General features: G+C 52.0%; 1 pseudogene; it reads left to right on the top strand.

Annotated features, from left to right (window-relative positions):
- LOC109891379 (plexin-A1-like) overlaps nucleotides 1-17,607 on the top strand; it is a 370,611-nt pseudogene that overhangs the window by 335,303 nt on the left and 17,701 nt on the right.

Genomic DNA, 17,607 nt, shown 5'->3' with positions numbered 1-17,607 from the left:
GTAGAGGACGGGGTGGGTGAAAGAGAGGTAGAGGTAGGAGGTAGAGGACGGGGTGGGTGAGAGAGAGGTAGGAGGTAGAGGACGGGGTGGGTGAGAGAGAGAGAGGTAGAGGTAGAAGACGGGGTGGGTGGGAGAGAGGTAGAGGTAGGAGGTAGAGGACGGGGTGGGTGAGAGAGAGGTAGAGGTAGGAGGTAGAGGACGGGGGGGGTGATTGAGAGAGGTAGAGGACGGGGTGGGTGAGAGAAAGAGAGGTAGAGGACGGGGTGGGTGAGAGAGAGAGGTAGGAGGTAGAGGACGGGGTGGGTGAGAGAGAGAGAGAGAGGTAGGAGGTAGAGGACGGGGTGGGTGAGGTAGGAGGTAGAGGACGGGGTGGGTGAGAGAGAGAGAGGTAGGAGGTAGAGGACGGGGTGGGTGAGAGAGGTAGAGGTAGGAGGTAGAAGACGGGGTGGGTGAGAGAGAGAGGTAGAGGTAGGAGGTAGAGGACGGGGTGGGTGAGAGAGAGAGAGAGGTAGAGGACGGGGTGGGTGAGAGAGAGGTAGAGGATGGGGTGGGTGAGAGAGAGAGGTAGAGGTAGGAGGTTGAGGACGGGGTGGGTGAGAGAGAGAGAGGTAGAGGACGGGGTGGGTGAGAGAGAGATGTAGAGGTAGGAGGTAGAGGACAGGGTGGGTGAGAGAGAGGTAGAGGTAGGAGGTAGAGGACGGGGTGGGTGAGAGAGAGAGAGGTAGAGGACGGGGTGGGTGAAAGAGAGGTAGAGGTAGAGGTAGGAGGTAGAGGACGGGGTGGGTGAGAGAGAGGTAGAGGTAGGAGGTAGAGGACGGCGTGGGTGAGAGAGAGAGAGGTAGAGGTAGAAGACGGGGTGGTTGGGAGAGAGGTAGAGGTAGGAGGTAGAGGACGGGGTGGGTGAGAGAGAGAGAGGTAGGAGGTAGAGGACGGGGTGGGTGAGAGAGAGAGAGAGAGGTAGAGGACGGGGTGGGTGAAAGAGAGGTAGAGGTAGGAGGTAGAGGACGGGGTGGGTGAGAGAGAGGTAGGAGGTAGAGGACGGGGTGGGTGAGAGAGAGAGAGGTAGAGGTAGAAGACGGGGTGGGTGGGAGAGAGGTAGAGGTAGGAGGTAGAGGACGGGGTGGGTGAGAGAGAGGTAGAGGTAGGAGGTAGAGGACGGGGGGGGTGATTGAGAGAGGTAGAGGACGGGGTGGGTGAGAGAAAGAGAGGTAGAGGACGGGGTGGGTGAGAGAGAGAGGTAGGAGGTAGAGGACGGGGTGGGTGAGAGAGAGAGAGAGAGGTAGGAGGTAGAGGACGGGGTGGGTGAGGTAGGAGGTAGAGGACGGGGTGGGTGAGAGAGAGAGAGGTAGGAGGTAGAGGACGGGGTGGGTGAGAGAGGTAGAGGTAGGAGGTAGAAGACGGGGTGGGTGAGAGAGAGAGGTAGAGGTAGGAGGTAGAGGACGGGGTGGGTGAGAGAGAGAGAGAGAGGTAGAGGACAGGGTGGGTGAGAGAGAGGTAGAGGATGGGGTGGGTGAGAGAGAGAGGTAGAAGTAGGAGGTTGAGGACGGGGTGGGTGAGAGAGAGAGAGGTAGAGGACGGGGTGGGTGAGAGAGAGATGTAGAGGTAGGAGGTAGAGGACAGGGTGGGTGAGAGAGAGGTAGAGGTAGGAGGTAGAGGACGGGGTGGGTGAGAGAGAGGTAGAGGACGGGGTGGGTGAAAGAGAGGTAGAGGTAGGAGGTAGAGGACGGGGTGGGTGAGAGAGAGGTAGAGGTAGGAGGTAGAGGACGGCGTGGGTGAGAGAGAGAGAGGTAGAGGTAGAAGACGGGGTGGTTGGGAGAGAGGTAGAGGTAGGAGGTAGAGGACGGGGTGGGTGAGAGAGAGAGAGGTAGGAGGTAGAGGACGGGGTGGGTGAGAGAGAGGTAGAGGTAGGAGGTAGAGGACGGGGTGGGTGAGAGAGACAGAGGTAGAGGACGGGGTGGGTGAAAGAGAGGTAGAGGTAGGAGGTAGAGGACGGGGTGGGTGAGAGAGAGGTAGGAGGTAGAGGACGGGGTGGGTGAGAGAGAGAGAGGTAGAGGTAGGAGGTAGAGGACGGGGTGGGTGAGAGAGAGAGAGGTAGAGGTAGGAGGTAGAGGACGGGGTGGGTGAGAGAGAGAGAGGTAGAGGTAGGAGGTAGAGGACGGGGTGGGTGAGAGAGGTAGAGGACGGGGTGGGTGAAAGAGAGGTAGAGGTAGGAGGTAGAGGACGGGGTGGGTGAGAGAGAGGTAGAGGGTAGGAGGTAGAGGACGGGGTGGGTGAGAGAGAGAGAGGTAGAGGTAGAAGACGGGGTGGGTGGGTGGGTGGGAGAGAGGTAGAGGTAGGAGGTAGAGGACGGGGTGGGTGAGAGAGAGAGAGGTAGAGGTAGAAGACTGGGTGGGTGAGAGAGAGAGGTAGAGGTAGGAGGTAGAGGACGGGGTGGGTGAGAGAGAGAGAGGTAGAGGACGGGGTGGGTGAAAGAGAGGTAGGGGTAGGAGGTAGGAGGTAGAGGACGGGGTGGGTGAAAGAGAGAGAGGTAGAGGACGGGGTGGGTGAGAGAGAGATGTAGAGGTAGGAGGTAGAGGACAGGGTGGGTGAGAGAGAGGTAGAGGTAGGAGGTAGAGGACGGGGTGGGTGAGAGAGAGAGAGGTAGAGGTAGAAGGTAGAGGACGGGGTGGGTGAAAGAGAGAGAGGTAGAGGTAGAAGACGGGGTGGGTGGGAGAGAGGTAGAGGTAGGAGGTAGAGGACGGGGTGGGTGAGAGAGAGGTAGAGGTAGATGTAGGAGGTAGAGGACAGGGTGGGTGAGAGAGAGGTAGAGGTAGAAGACTGGGTGGGTGAGAGAGAGGTAGAGGTAGGAGGTAGAGGACGGGGTGGGTGAGAGAGAGAGAGGTAGAGGACGGGGTGGGTGAGAGAGAGATGTAGAGGTAGGAGGTAGAGGACAGGGTGGGTGAGAGAGAGGTAGAGGTAGGAGGTAGAGGACGGGGTGGGTGAGAGAGAGAGAGGTAGAGGACGGGGTGGGTGAAAGAGAGGTAGAGGTAGAGGTAGGAGGTAGAGGACGGGGTGGGTGAGAGAGAGGTAGAGGTAGGAGGTAGAGGACGGCGTGGGTGAGAGAGAGAGAGGTAGGAGGTAGAGGACGGGGTGGGTGAGAGAGAGGTCGAGGTAGGAGATAGAGGACGGGGTGGGTGAGAGAGAGAGAGAGAGGTAGAGGACGGGGTGGGTGAAAGAGAGGTAGAGGTAGGAGGTAGAGGACGGGGTGGGTGAGAGAGAGGTAGGAGGTAGAGGACGGGGTGGGTGAGAGAGAGAGAGAGGTAGAGGTAGGAGGTAGAGGACGGGGTGGGTGAGAGAGAGAGAGAGAGATAGAGGACGGGGTGGGTCAAAGAGAGGTAGAGGTAGGAGGTAGAGGACGGGGTGGGTGAGAGAGAGAGAGGTAGAGGTAGGAGGTAGAGGACGGGGTGGGTGAGAGAGAGAGAGGTAGAGGTAGGAGGTAGAGGACGGGGTGGGTGAGAGAGAGAGAGGTAGAGGTAGGAGGTAGAGGACGGGGTGGGTGAGAGAGGTAGAGGACGGGGTGGGTGAAAGAGAGGTAGAGGTAGGAGGTAGAGGACGGGGTGGGTGAGAGAGAGGTAGAGGTAGGAGGTAGAGGACGGGGTGGGTGAGAGAGAGAGAGGTAGAGGTAGAAGACGGGGTGGGTGGGTGGGAGAGAGGTAGAGGTAGGAGGTAGAGGACGGGGTGGGTGAGAGAGAGAGAGGTAGAGGTAGAAGACTGGGTGGGTGAGAGAGAGGTAGAGGTAGGAGGTAGAGGACGGGGTGGGTGAGAGAGAGAGAGGTAGAGGACGGGGTGGGTGAAAGAGAGGTAGGGGTAGGAGGTAGAGGACGGGGTGGGTGAAAGAGAGAGAGGTAGAGGACGGGGTGGGTGAGAGAGAGATGTAGAGGTAGGAGGTAGAGGACAGGGTGGGTGAGAGAGAGGTAGAGGTAGGAGGTAGAGGACGGGGTGGGTGAGAGAGAGAGAGGTAGAGGTAGAAGGTAGAGGACGGGGTGGGTGAAAGAGAGAGAGGTAGAGGTAGAAGACGGGGTGGGTGGGAGAGAGGTAGAGGTAGGAGGTAGAGGACGGGGTGGGTGAGAGAGAGGTAGAGGTAGATGTAGGAGGTAGAGGACAGGGTGGGTGAGAGAGAGGTAGAGGTAGAAGACGGGGTGGGTGAGAGAGGTAGAGGTAGGAGGTAGAGGATGGGGTGGGTGAGAGGTAGAGGTAGGAGGTAGAGGACGGGGTGGGTGAGAGAGAGAGAGGTAGAAGACTGGGTGGGTGAGAGAGAGGTAGAGGTAGGAGGTAGAGGACGGGGTGGGTGAGAGAGAGGTAGAGGTAGGAGTTAGAGGACGGGGTGGGTGAGAGAGAGGTAGAGGTAGAAGATGGGGTGGGTGAAAGAGAGGTAGAGGTAGGAGGTAGAGGACGGGGTGGGTGAGAGAGAGGTAGGAGGTAGAGGACGGGTGGGTGAGAGAGAGAGAGGTAGAGGTAGAAGACGGGGTGGGTGGGTGGGAGAGAGGTAGAGGTAGGAGGTAGAGGACGGGGTGGGTGAGAGAGAGAGAGGTAGAGGTAGAAGACGGGGTGGGTGAGAGAGAGTTAGAGGTAGGAGGTAGAGGACGGGGTGGGTGAGAGAGAGAGGTAGAGGTAGGAGGTAGAGGACGGGGTGGGTGAGAGAGAGAGAGGTAGAGGACGGGGTGGGTGAAAGAGAGGTAGAGGTAGGAGGTAGGAGGTAGAGGACGGGGTGGGTGAAAGAGAGAGAGGTAGAGGACGGGGTGGGTGAGAGAGAGATGTAGAGGTAGGAGGTAGAGGACAGGGTGGGTGAGAGAGAGGTAGAGGTAGGAGGTAGAGGACGGGGTGGGTGAGAGAGAGAGAGGTAGAGGTAGAAGGTAGAGGACGGGGTGGGTGAAAGAGAGAGAGGTAGAGGTAGAAGACGGGGTGGGTGGGAGAGAGGTAGAGGTAGGAGGTAGAGGACGGGGTGGGTGAGAGAGAGGTAGAGGTAGATGTAGGAGGTAGAGGACAGGGTGGGTGAGAGAGAGGTAGAGGTAGAAGACGGGGTGGGTGAGAGAGGTAGAGGTAGGAGGTAGAGGACGGGGTGGGTGAGAGGTAGAGGTAGGAGGTAGAGGACGGGGTGGGTGAGAGAGAGAGAGTTAGAGGTAGAAGACGGGGTGGGTGAGAGAGAGGTAGGAGGTAGAGGATGGGGTGGGTGAGAGAGAGAGAGGTAGAAGACTGGGTGGGTGAGAGAGAGGTAGAGGTAGGAGGTAGAGGACGGGGTGGGTGAGAGATAGGTAGAGGTAGGAGGTAGAGGACGGGGTGGGTGAGAGAGAGGTAGAGGTAGAAGATGGGGTGGGTGAGAGAGAGAGAGGTAGGAGGTAGAGGACGGGGTGGGTGAGAGGTAGAGGTAGAAGACGGGGTGGGTGAGAGAGGTAGAGGTAGGAGGTAGAGGACGGGGTGGGTGAGAGAGAGAGAGGTAGAGGTAGGAGGTAGAGGACGGGGAGGGTGAGGGTGAAGTCCCTTCCCTACAGACACACTTCCCTCGTCTCTGTTCATTTGTATTAGATGGAGTAAGTCACATTAATTACAATGCCTTTTAACTTTCCAGGTTGGTGATTAGCGAGAGAAGTTAACAAATTAATTGCTGTGTTTTTAATGAAGATTGGTGGGTTTGCTTTTTTTTAAAGCAAAGAACTGTGGGTTTTGTTATTGGAGTTCATGTGTTTGTGTATGGAGAGGGGGGGGGGGTGTAATTGCAGGATATAATCTAACCACTAAAATGGAATCATTTCATGTAAGTGATCATCTGCGTTAAATGCCTTTTCCCGGGGATAATGGTTTGTTATCTCATTCAGTTACTAGCAGGGATAATGGTTTGTAATCTCCTTCAGTTACTATCAGGGATAATGGTTTGTAATCTCATTCAGCTACTAGCAGGGATAATGGTGTGTAATCTCCTTCAGTTACTATCAGGGATAATGGTTTGTAATCTCCTTCAGTTACTAGCAGGGATAATGGTTTCTAATCTTCAATTACTAGCAGGGATAATGGTTTGTAATCTCCTTCAGTTACTAGCAGGGATAATGGTTTGTAATCCCCTTCAGCTACTAGCAGGGATAATGGTTTCTAATCTTCAATTACTAGCAGGGATAATGGTTTGTAATCTCCTTCAGTTACTAGCAGGGATAATGGTTTGTAATCTCCTTCAGTTACTAGCAGGGATAATGGTTTGTAATCTCCTTCAGTTACTAGCAGGGATAATATTTTGTAATCTCCTTCAGTTACTAGCAGGGATAATGGTTTCTAATCTTCAATTACTAGCAGGGATAATGGTTTGTAATCTCCTTCAGTTACTAGCAGGGATAATGGTTTGTAATCCCCTTCAGCTACTAGCAGGGATAATGGTTTCTAATCTTCAATTACTAGCAGGGATAATGGTTTGTCATCTCCTTCAGTTACTAGCAGGGATAATGGTTTGTAATCTCCTTCAGTTACTAGCAGGGATAATGGTTTGTAATCTCCTTCAGTTACTAGCAGGGATAATGGTTTGTAATCCCCTTCAGCTACTAGCAGGGATAATGGTTTCTAATCTTCAATTACTAGCAGGGATAATGGTTTGTAATCTCCTTCAGTTACTAGCAGGGATAATGGTTTGTAATCCCCTTCAGTTACTAGCAGGGATAATGGTTTGTAATCTCCTTCAGTTACTAGCAGGGATAATGGTTTGTAATCCCCTTCAGCTACTAGCAGGGATAATGGTTTCTAATCTTCAATTACTAGCAGGGATAATGGTTTGTAATCTCCTTCAGTTACTAGCAGGGATAATGGTTTGTAATCTCCTTCAGTTACTAGCAGGGATAATATTTTGTAATCTCCTTCAGTTACTAGCAGGGATAATGGTTTGTAATCTCCTTCAATTACTAGCGACCAAACACTAGGGTTGGTCCCTAAGAGGAAAATCTCAAACCCTTGTACAATCGTTCCTCTATCAGTCCTGTGTTTTGGACGTTTAACGCTTTGCCATGCCAGAACATGACATTCAACTCAATTTATCTTCTCTCTCCCTTTCAATTTTAATTTCAATTCAAGGGCTTTATTGGCATGGGAAACATGTGTTAACATTGCCAAAGCAAGTGAGGTAGATAATATATAAAGTGAATATATAAAGTGAAATAAACAATAAAAATTAACAGTAAACATCACACATACAGAAGTTTCAAAACAATAAAGACATTACAAATGTCATATTATATATATATATATATATATATATACAGTGTTTTAACAATGTACAAATGGTAAAGGACACAAGATAAAATAAATAAGCATTGATATGGGTTGTATTTACAATGGTGTGTGTTCTTCACTGGTTGCCCTTTTCTCGTGGCAACAGGTCACAAATCTTGCTGCTGTGATGGAACACTGTGGAATTTCACCAGTAGATCCTTTCTCTCTCTCTCTCCCGCTCTCCTATAGGACAGAGTCGGTGGCTGAGAAGATGCTCACCAACTGGTTCACGTTCCTTCTCTACAAGTTCCTCAAGGTAAGTCTGTCAGTGATGCACTCGGGTTGCGTTCATTAGGCAGCAACCAAGGAAAATGGACTGAAACAGAGAGGGACAACCTGGATTCATCCAATAAGATGAACTTATTTTCACTTTTTGTATTGAAACGTTTTGAAATGTTTGTCATTGCATGTCTTAATGAACACGCAGCCGCACCAAACAGGCTTTTTAAGCTTTCTACGCTTCTGTTATTCGCTAATGCTGCTTGTGCTGTTGGAGAATGAAAGAGCGCTAGGGAATTTAGCTTGCCGGCTAAACGTCAGTATCTCCTAGCTGCAGGAGCAGATAAGGCACAGGGAGAGGGCTACAATGCTCCCTATCCTTGACCTCTCTTTACCTTTCATGTTCCAACTTCTGTCTACCCAGTTGTAAAACAGTATTCTACCTTCATGTGAAGTGGTGTTAAGGCGTGACTGTTTGTGTTTTTTCGCCTCTTTTAACGCAGTGCCCCTTTCAGGGTTTTCTAGAGAGAGCCAGAGAGAGAAAGTGAAAGCGTGTGCTTGCGTGTGCATTGTTCAGGTTTGAGGCTTATTGGAATGGAGAGAGTGCATCAGACAGCCTCTGTGTGACACAGGTGATCGGAAATCTTTCTCTCAATTAGTTGTTTTTCATTTCAGTTCAGACAGGTGTTTGTAAATCCTACTGGACAGCTTCTTCAACCCCTCTAGGGGTCCTGCCAAGCGTGTGGCTCACATTTTTGGCTAGGTGCATCAAAAGCAACCCATAATAGCTGGTTCCCGAGCTACTAGAGGGTGTGTGTGTGTGTACGTCTCGTTAACAGCTGTCTGTCTGTTTAATTAGTGCAGACGATAACGAGGTGGGAGCAGCAGGAGGGATATGGAAGGGGGGAAGAGGAAGAGTGTAGAAGGCCACAAAGAATACTAGGGGAAGCTCAGTACACTTTGGGTTGTTCACCAGCACTTTCAAACTGCTTTTTGCTCTGAATTGAAACATCTAAAATGTCAAGGAAAGGAGAGAAAAAACACAAAGACACCATTGCAGTTGGCTGGACAGAGGAAGATGAGGAGGAATATGAGCTAGCAAGAGTTGGAGGTGAGAATCACTGTGCTAAGTGGTAGTCGGACCAATAGAGGGAAAATGGGAGAAAAACGAGAGGGAGGAGAGAAGCCCGCCCGCCTTGCATTGCCTCGTTGACACATTTCATGCAGCAGAGTGCTTCTCCAGCACTTTTCACTCCTGACTCGTTAACCTTCCATTAACTCCTCTATCAACTGCCACTAGCGTTCTCCCAACGTTTTCCCCAAGCGCAGTGTACATTTTCACATGTTTTACCTTGTTAAAGACTGTTTTTCCCCAGGTTAAAATGCACAAGGGACAAACTACTACTGCACTTAGTATAGTTTTTTCTCAAATAAGGAAGCGTACTCATTGTCTTGAATGTCGTCCTTCAAGACTACAGTGTTTCCTATTGGTTTTGAGATGCTGAAATGACAGATGGATGGGATACTGGCCCCTATCAGTGTATGCTATACTATACTTAGTGTGTGTGCCCCTGTTCATGCTGTACTGTGTACCCTGTGATTAGGACTGTGTTGGAGAACCCCTGTTCATGCTGTACTGTGTACCCTGTGTGTAGGAGTGTGCTGGAGAACCCCTGTTCATGCTGTACTGTGTACCCTGTGTGTAGGAATGTGCTGGAGAACCCCTGTTCATGCTGTACTGTGTACCCTATGTGTAGGACTGTGCTGGAGAACCCCTGTTCATGCTGTACTGTGTACCCTGTGATTAGGACTGTGTTGGAGAACCCCTGTTCATGCTGTACTGTGTACCCTGTGTGTAGGAGTGTGCTGGAGAACCCCTGTTCATGCTGTACTGTGTACCCTGTGTGTAGGAGTGTGCTGGAGAACCCTTTTCATGCTGCACTGTGTACCCTGTGTGTAGGAGTGTGCTGGAGAACCCCTGTGCATGCTGTACTGTGTACCCTGTGTGTAGGAGTGTGCTGGAGAACCCCTGTCCATGCTGTACTGTGTACCCTGTGTGTAGGAGTGTGCTGGAGAACCCCTGTCCATGCTGTACTGTGTACCCTGTGTGTAGGAGTGTGCTGGAGAACCCCTGTCCATGCTGTACTGTGTACCCTGTGTGTAGGAGTGTGTTGGAGATCCCCTGTTCATGCTGTACTGTGTACCCCGTGTGTAGGAGTGTGCTGGAGAACCCCTGTTCATGCTGTACTGTGTACCCCGTGTGTAGAAGTGTGCTGGAGACCCCCTGTTCATGCTGTACTGTGTACCCTGTGTGTAGGAGTGTGCTGGAGAACCCCTGTTCATGCTGTACTGTGTACCCTGTGTGTAGGAGTGTGCTGGAGAACCTCTGTTCATGCTGTACTGTGTACCCTGTGTGTAGGAGTGTGCCGTAGAACCCCTGTTCATGCTGTACTGTCTACCCTGTGTGTATGAGTGTGCCGGAGAACCCCTGTTCATGCTGTACTGTGTACCCTGTGTGTAGGAGTGTGCTGGAGAACCCCTGTTCATGCTGTACTGTGTACCCTGTGTGTAGGAGTGTGCTGGAGAACCCCTGTTCATGCTGTACTGTGTACCCTGTGTGTAGGAGTGTGCTGGAGAACCCCTGTTCATGCTGTACTGTGTATCCTGTGTGTAGGAGTGTGTTGAAGACCCCCTGTTCATGCTGTACTGTGTACCCTGTGTGTAGGACTGTGTTGGAGACCCCCTGTTCATGCTGTACTGTGTACCCTGTGTGTAGGAGTGTGCTGGAGAACCCCTGTTCATGCTGTACTGTGTACCCTGTGTGTAGGAGTGTGCTGGAGAACCCCTGTTCATGCTGTACTGTGTACCCTGTGTGTATGAGTGTGCTGTAGAACCCCTGTTCATGCTGTACTGTGTACCCTGTGTGTATGAGTGTGCCGGAGAACCCCTGTTCATGCTGTACTGTGTACCCTGTGTGTAGGAGTGTGCTGGAGAACCCCTGTTCATGCTGTACTGTGTACCCTGTGTGTAGGAGTGTGCTGGAGAACCCCTGTTCATGCTGTACTGTGTACCCTGTGTGTATGAGTGTGCTGTAGAACCCCTGTTCATGCTGTACTGTGTACCCTGTGTGTATGAGTGTGCCGGAGAACCCATGTTCATGCTGTACTGTGTACCCTGTGTGTAGGAGTGTGCTGGAGAACCCCTGTTCATGCTGTACTGTGTACCCTGTGTGTAGGAGTGTGTTGGAGACCCCCTGTTCATGCTGTACTGTGTACCCTGTGTGTAGGACTGTGTTGGAGACCCCCTGTTCATGCTGTACTGTGTACCCTGTGTGTAGGAGTGTGCTGGAGAACCCCTGTTCATGCTGTACTGTGTACCCTGTGTGTAGGAGTGTGCTGGAGAACCCCTGTTCATGCTGTACTGTGTACCCTGTGTGTATGAGTGTGCAGTAGAACCCCTGTTCATGCTGTACTGTGTACCCTGTGTGTATGAGTGTGCCGGAGAACCCCTGTTCATGCTGTACTGTGTACCCTGTGTAGGAGTGTGCTGGAGAACCCCTGTTCATGCTGTACTGTGTACCCTTTGTGTAGGAGTGTGTTGAAGACCCCCTGTTCATGCTGTACTGTGTACCCTGTGTGTAGGACTGTGTTGGAGACCCCCTGTTCATGCTGTACTGTGTACCCTGTGTGTAGGAGTGTGCTGGAGAACCCCTGTTCATGCTGTACTGTGTACCCTGTGTGTAGGAGTGTGCTGGAGAACCCCTGTTCATGCTGTACTGTGTACCCTGTGTGTATGAGTGTGCTGTAGAACCCCTGTTCATGCTGTACTGTGTACCCTGTGTGTATGAGTGTGCCGGAGAACCCCTGTTCATGCTGTACTGTGTACCCTGTGTGTAGGAGTGCGCTGGAGAATCCCTTTTCATGCTGCACTGTGTACCCTGTGTGTAGGAGTGTGCTGGAGAACCCCTGTGCATGCTGTACTGTGTACCCTGTGTGTAGGAGTGTGCTGGAGAACCCCTGTCCATGCTGTACTGTGTACCCTGTGTGTAGGAGTGTGCCGTAGAACCCCTGTTCATGCTGTACTGTGTACCCTGTGTGTATGAGTGTGCCGGAGAACCCCTGTTCATGCTGTACTGTGTACCCTGTGTGTAGGAGTGTGCTGGAGAACCCCTGTTCATGCTGTACTGTGTACCCTGTGTGTAGGAGTGTGTTGAAGACCCCCTGTTCATGCTGTACTGTGTACCCTGTGTGTAGGACTGTGTTGGAGACCCCCTGTTCATGCTGTACTGTGTACCCTGTGTGTAGGAGTGTGCTGGAGAACCCCTGTTCATGCTGTACTGTGTACCCTGTGTGTAGGAGTGTGCTGGAGAACCCCTGTTCATGCTGTACTGTGTACCCTGTGTGTATGAGTGTGCTGTAGAACCCCTGTTCATGCTGTACTGTGTACCCTGTGTGTATGAGTGTGCCGGAGAACCCCTGTTCATGCTGTACTGTGTACCCTGTGTGTAGGAGTGTGCTGGAGAACCCCTGTTCATGCTGTACTGTGTACCCTGTGTGTAGGAGTGTGTTGAAGACCCCCTGTTCATGCTGTACTGTGTACCCTGTGTGTAGGACTGTGTTGGAGACCCCCTGTTCATGCTGTACTGTGTACCCTGTGTGTAGGAGTGTGCTGGAGAACCCCTGTTCATGCTGTACTGTGTACCCTGTGTGTAGGAGTGTGCTGGAGAACCCCTGTTCATGCTGTACTGTGTACCCTGTGTGTATGAGTGTGCTGTAGAACCCCTGTTCATGCTGTACTGTGTACCCTGTGTGTATGAGTGTGCCGGAGAACCCCTGTTCATGCTGTACTGTGTACCCTGTGTGTAGGAGTGTGCCGGAGAACCCCTGTTCATGCTGTACTGTGTACCCTGTGTGTAGGAGTGTGCTGGAGAACCCCTGTTCATGCTGTACTGTGTACCCTGTGTGTAGGACTGTGTTGGAGACCCCCTGTTCATGCTGTACTGTGTACCCTGTGTGTAGGAGTGTGCTGGAGAACCCCTGTTCATGCTGTACTGTGTACCCTGTGTGTAGGAGTGTGCTGGAGAACCCCTGTTCATGCTGTACTGTGTACCCTGTGTGTATGAGTGTGCTGTAGAACCCCTGTTCATGCTGTACTGTGTACCCTGTGTGTATGAGTGTGCCGGAGAACCCCTGTTCATGCTGTACTGTGTACCCTGTGTGTAGGAGTGTGCTGGAGAACCCCTGTTCATGCTGTACTGTGTACCCTTTGTGTAGGAGTGTGTTGAAGACCCCCTGTTCATGCTGTACTGTGTACCCTGTGTGTAGGACTGTGTTGGAGACCCCCTGTTCATGCTGTACTGTGTACCCTGTGTGTAGGAGTGTGCTGGAGAACCCCTGTTCATGCTGTACTGTGTACCCTGTGTGTAGGAGTGTGCTGGAGAACCCCTGTTCATGCTGTACTGTGTACCCTGTGTGTATGAGTGTGCTGTAGAACCCCTGTTCATGCTGTACTGTGTACCCTGTGTGTATGAGTGTGCCGGAGAACCCCTGTTCATGCTGTACTGTGTACCCTGTGTGTAGGAGTGTGCTGGAGAACCCCTGTTCATGCTGTACTGTGTACCCTGTGTGTAGGAGTGTGTTGAAGACCCCCTGTTCATGCTGTACTGTGTACCCTGTGTGTAGGACTGTGTTGGAGACCCCCTGTTCATGCTGTACTGTGTACCCTGTGTGTATGAGTGTGCCGGAGAACCCCTGTTCATGCTGTACTGTGTACCCTGTGTGTAGGAGTGTGCTGGAGAACCCCTGTTCATGCTGTACTGTGTACCCTGTGTGTAGGAGTGTGCTGGAGAATCCCTGTTCATGCTGTACTGTGTACCCTGTGTGTAGGAGTGTGCTGGAGAACCCCTGTTCATGCTGTACTGTGTACCCTGTGTGTATGAGTGTGCCGGAGAACCCCTGTTCATGCTGTACTGTGTACCCTGTGTAGGAGTGTGCTGGAGAACCCCTGTTCATGCTGTACTGTGTACCCTTTGTGTAGGAGTGTGTTGAAGACCCCCTGTTCATGCTGTACTGTGTACCCTGTGTGTAGGAGTGTGCTGGAGAACCCCTGTTCATGCTGTACTGTGTACCCTGTGTGTAGGAGTGTGCTGGAGAACCCCTGTTCATGCTGTACTGTGTACCCTGTGTGTATGAGTGTGCTGTAGAACCCCTGTTCATGCTGTACTGTGTACCCTGTGTGTATGAGTGTGCCGGAGAACCCCTGTTCATGCTGTACTGTGTACCCTGTGTGTAGGAGTGTGCTGGAGAACCCCTGTTCATGCTGTACTGTGTACCCTGTGTGTAGGAGTGTGCTGGAGAATCCCTTTTCATGCTGCACTGTGTACCCTGTGTGTAGGAGTGTGCTGGAGAACCCCTGTGCATGCTGTACTGTGTACCCTGTGTGTAGGAGTGTGCTGGAGAACCCCTGTCCATGCTGTACTGTGTACCCTGTGTGTAGGAGTGTGCTGGAGAACCCCTGTTCATGCTGTACTGTGTACCCTGTGTGTAGGAGTGTGTTGAAGACCCCCTGTTCATGCTGTACTGTGTACCCTGTGTGTAGGACTGTGTTGGAGACCCCCTGTTCATGCTGTACTGTGTACCCTGTGTGTAGGAGTGTGCTGGAGAACCCCTGTTCATGCTGTACTGTGTACCCTGTGTGTAGGAGTGTGCTGGAGAACCCCTGTTCATGCTGTACTGTGTACCCTGTGTGTATGAGTGTGCTGTAGAACCCCTGTTCATGCTGTACTGTGTACCCTGTGTGTATGAGTGTGCCGGAGAACCCCTGTTCATGCTGTACTGTGTACCCTGTGTGTAGGAGTGTGCTGGAGAACCCCTGTTCATGCTGTACTGTGTACCCTGTGTGTAGGAGTGTGTTGAAGACCCCCTGTTCATGCTGTACTGTGTACCCTGTGTGTAGGACTGTGTTGGAGACCCCCTGTTCATGCTGTACTGTGTACCCTGTGTGTAGGAGTGTGCTGGAGAACCCCTGTTCATGCTGTACTGTGTACCCTGTGTGTAGGAGTGTGCTGGAGAACCCCTGTTCATGCTGTACTGTGTACCCTGTGTGTATGAGTGTGCTGTAGAACCCCTGTTCATGCTGTACTGTGTACCCTGTGTGTATGAGTGTGCCGGAGAACCCCTGTTCATGCTGTACTGTGTACCCTGTGTGTAGGAGTGTGCTGGAGAACCCCTGTTCATGCTGTACTGTGTACCCTGTGTGTAGGAGTGTGCTGGAGAACCCCTGTTCATGCTGTACTGTGTACCCTGTGTGTAGGACTGTGTTGGAGACCCCCTGTTCATGCTGTACTGTGTACCCTGTGTGTAGGAGTGTGCTGGAGAACCCCTGTTCATGCTGTACTGTGTACCCTGTGTGTAGGAGTGTGCTGGAGAACCCCTGTTCATGCTGTACTGTGTACCCTGTGTGTATGAGTGTGCTGTAGAACCCCTGTTCATGCTGTACTGTGTACCCTGTGTGTATGAGTGTGCCGGAGAACCCCTGTTCATGCTGTACTGTGTACCCTGTGTGTAGGAGTGTGCTGGAGAACCCCTGTTCATGCTGTACTGTGTACCCTTTGTGTAGGAGTGTGTTGAAGACCCCCTGTTCATGCTGTACTGTGTACCCTGTGTGTAGGACTGTGTTGGAGACCCCCTGTTCATAATGTACTGTGTACCCTGTGTGTAGGAGTGTGCTGGAGAACCCCTGTTCATGCTGTACTGTGTACCCTGTGTGTAGGAGTGTGCTGGAGAACCCCTGTTCATGCTGTACTGTGTACCCTGTGTGTATGAGTGTGCCGGAGAACCCCTGTTCATGCTGTACTGTGTACCCTGTGTGTAGGAGTGTGCTGGAGAACCCCTGTTCATGCTGTACTGTGTACCCTGTGTGTAGGAGTGTGTTGAAGACCCCCTGTTCATGCTGTACTGTGTACCCTGTGTGTAGGACTGTGTTGGAGACCCCCTGTTCATGCTGTACTGTGTACCCTGTGTGTATGAGTGTGCCGGAGAACCCCTGTTCATGCTGTACTGTGTACCCTGTGTGTAGGAGTGTGCTGGAGAACCCCTGTTCATGCTGTACTGTGTACCCTGTGTGTAGGAGTGTGCTGGAGAATCCCTGTTCATGCTGTACTGTGTACCCTGTGTGTAGGAGTGTGCTGGAGAACCCCTGTTCATGCTGTACTGTGTACCCTGTGTGTAGGAGTGTGCTGGAGAACCCCTGTTCATGCTGTACTGTGTACCCTGTGTGTAGGAGTGTGTTGAAGACCCCCTGTTCATGCTGTACTGTGTACCCTGTGTGTAGGACTGTGTTGGAGACCCCCTGTTCATGCTGTACTGTGTACCCTGTGTGTAGGAGTGTGCTGGAGAACCCCTGTTCATGCTGTACTGTGTACCCTGTGTGTAGGAGTGTGTTGAAGACCCCCTGTTCATGCTGTACTGTGTACGTGTAGGAGTGTGCTGGAGAACCCCTGTTCATGCTGTACTGTGTACCCTGTGTGTAGGAGTGTGTTGAAGACCCCCTGTTCATGCTGTGCTGTGTACCCTGTGTGTAGGAGTGTGCTGGAGAACCCCTGTTCATGCTGTACTGTGTACCCTGTGTGTATGAGTGTGCCGGAGAACCCCTGTTCATGCTGTACTGTGTACCCTGTGTGTAGGAGTGTGCTGGAGAACCCCTGTTCATGCTGTACTGTGTACCCTGTGTGTAGGAGTGTACTGGAGAATGCCTGTTCATGCTGTACTGTGTACCCTGTGTGTAGGAGTGTGCTGGAGAACCCCTGTTCATGCTGTACTGTGTACCCTGTGTGTATGAGTGTGCTGTAGAACCCCTGTTCATGCTGTACTGTGTACCCTGTGTGTATGAGTGTGCCGGAGAACCCCTGTTCATGCTGTACTGTGTACCCTGTGTGTAGGAGTGTGCTGGAGAACCCCTGTTCATGCTGTACTGTGTACCCTGTGTGTAGGAGTGTGTTGAAGACCCCCTGTTCATGCTGTACTGTGTACCCTGTGTGTAGGACTGTGTTGGAGACCCCCTGTTCATGCTGTACTGTGTACCCTGTGTGTAGGAGTGTGCTGGAGAACCCCTGTTCATGCTGTACTGTGTACCCTGTGTGTAGGAGTGTGCTGGAGAACCCCTGTTCATGCTGTACTGTGTACCCTGTGTGTATGAGTGTGCTGTAGAACCCCTGTTCATGCTGTACTGTGTACCCTGTGTGTATGAGTGTGCCGGAGAACCCCTGTTCATGCTGTACTGTGTACCCTGTGTGTAGGAGTGTGCTGGAGAACCCCTGTTCATGCTGTACTGTGTACCCTGTGTGTAGGAGTGTGCTGGAGAACCCCTGTTCATGCTGTACTGTGTACCCTGTGTGTAGGACTGTGTTGGAGACCCCCTGTTCATGCTGTACTGTGTACCCTGTGTGTAGGAGTGTGCTGGAGAACCCCTGTTCATGCTGTACTGTGTACCCTGTGTGTAGGAGTGTGCTGGAGAACCCCTGTTCATGCTGTACTGTGTACCCTGTGTGTAGGAGTGTGTTGAAGACCCCCTGTTCATGCTGTACTGTGTACCCTGTGTGTAGGAGTGTGCTGGAGAACCCCTGTTCATGCTGTACTGTGTACCCTGTGTGTATGAGTGTGCTGTAGAACCCCTGTTCATGCTGTACTGTGTACCCTGTGTGTATGAGTGTGCCGGAGAATCCCTTTTCATGCTGCACTGTGTACCCTGTGTGTAGGAGTGTGCTGGAGAACCCCTGTGCATGCTGTACTGTGTACCCTGTGTGTAGGAGTGTGCTGGAGAACCCCTGTCCATGCTGTACTGTGTACCCTGTGTGTAGGAGTGTGCCGTAGAACCCCTGTTCATGCTGTACTGTGTACCCTGTGTGTATGAGTGTGCTGGAGAACCCCTGTTCATGCTGTACTGTGTACCCTGTGTGTAGGAGTGTGCTGGAGAACCCCTGTTCATGCTGTACTGTGTACCCTTTGTGTAGGAGTGTGTTGAAGACCCCCTGTTCATGCTGTACTGTGTACCCTGTGTGTAGGACTGTGTTGGAGACCCCCTGTTCATGCTGTACTGTGTACCCTG

Source organism: Oncorhynchus kisutch, linkage group LG5, assembly GCF_002021735.2.
Source record: "Oncorhynchus kisutch isolate 150728-3 linkage group LG5, Okis_V2, whole genome shotgun sequence".
Classification (NCBI taxonomy): Eukaryota; Metazoa; Chordata; class Actinopteri; order Salmoniformes; family Salmonidae; genus Oncorhynchus; species Oncorhynchus kisutch.
Note: the sequence above shows the minus strand (reverse complement) of the source record. Positions and strands in the feature narration are given on the sequence as shown.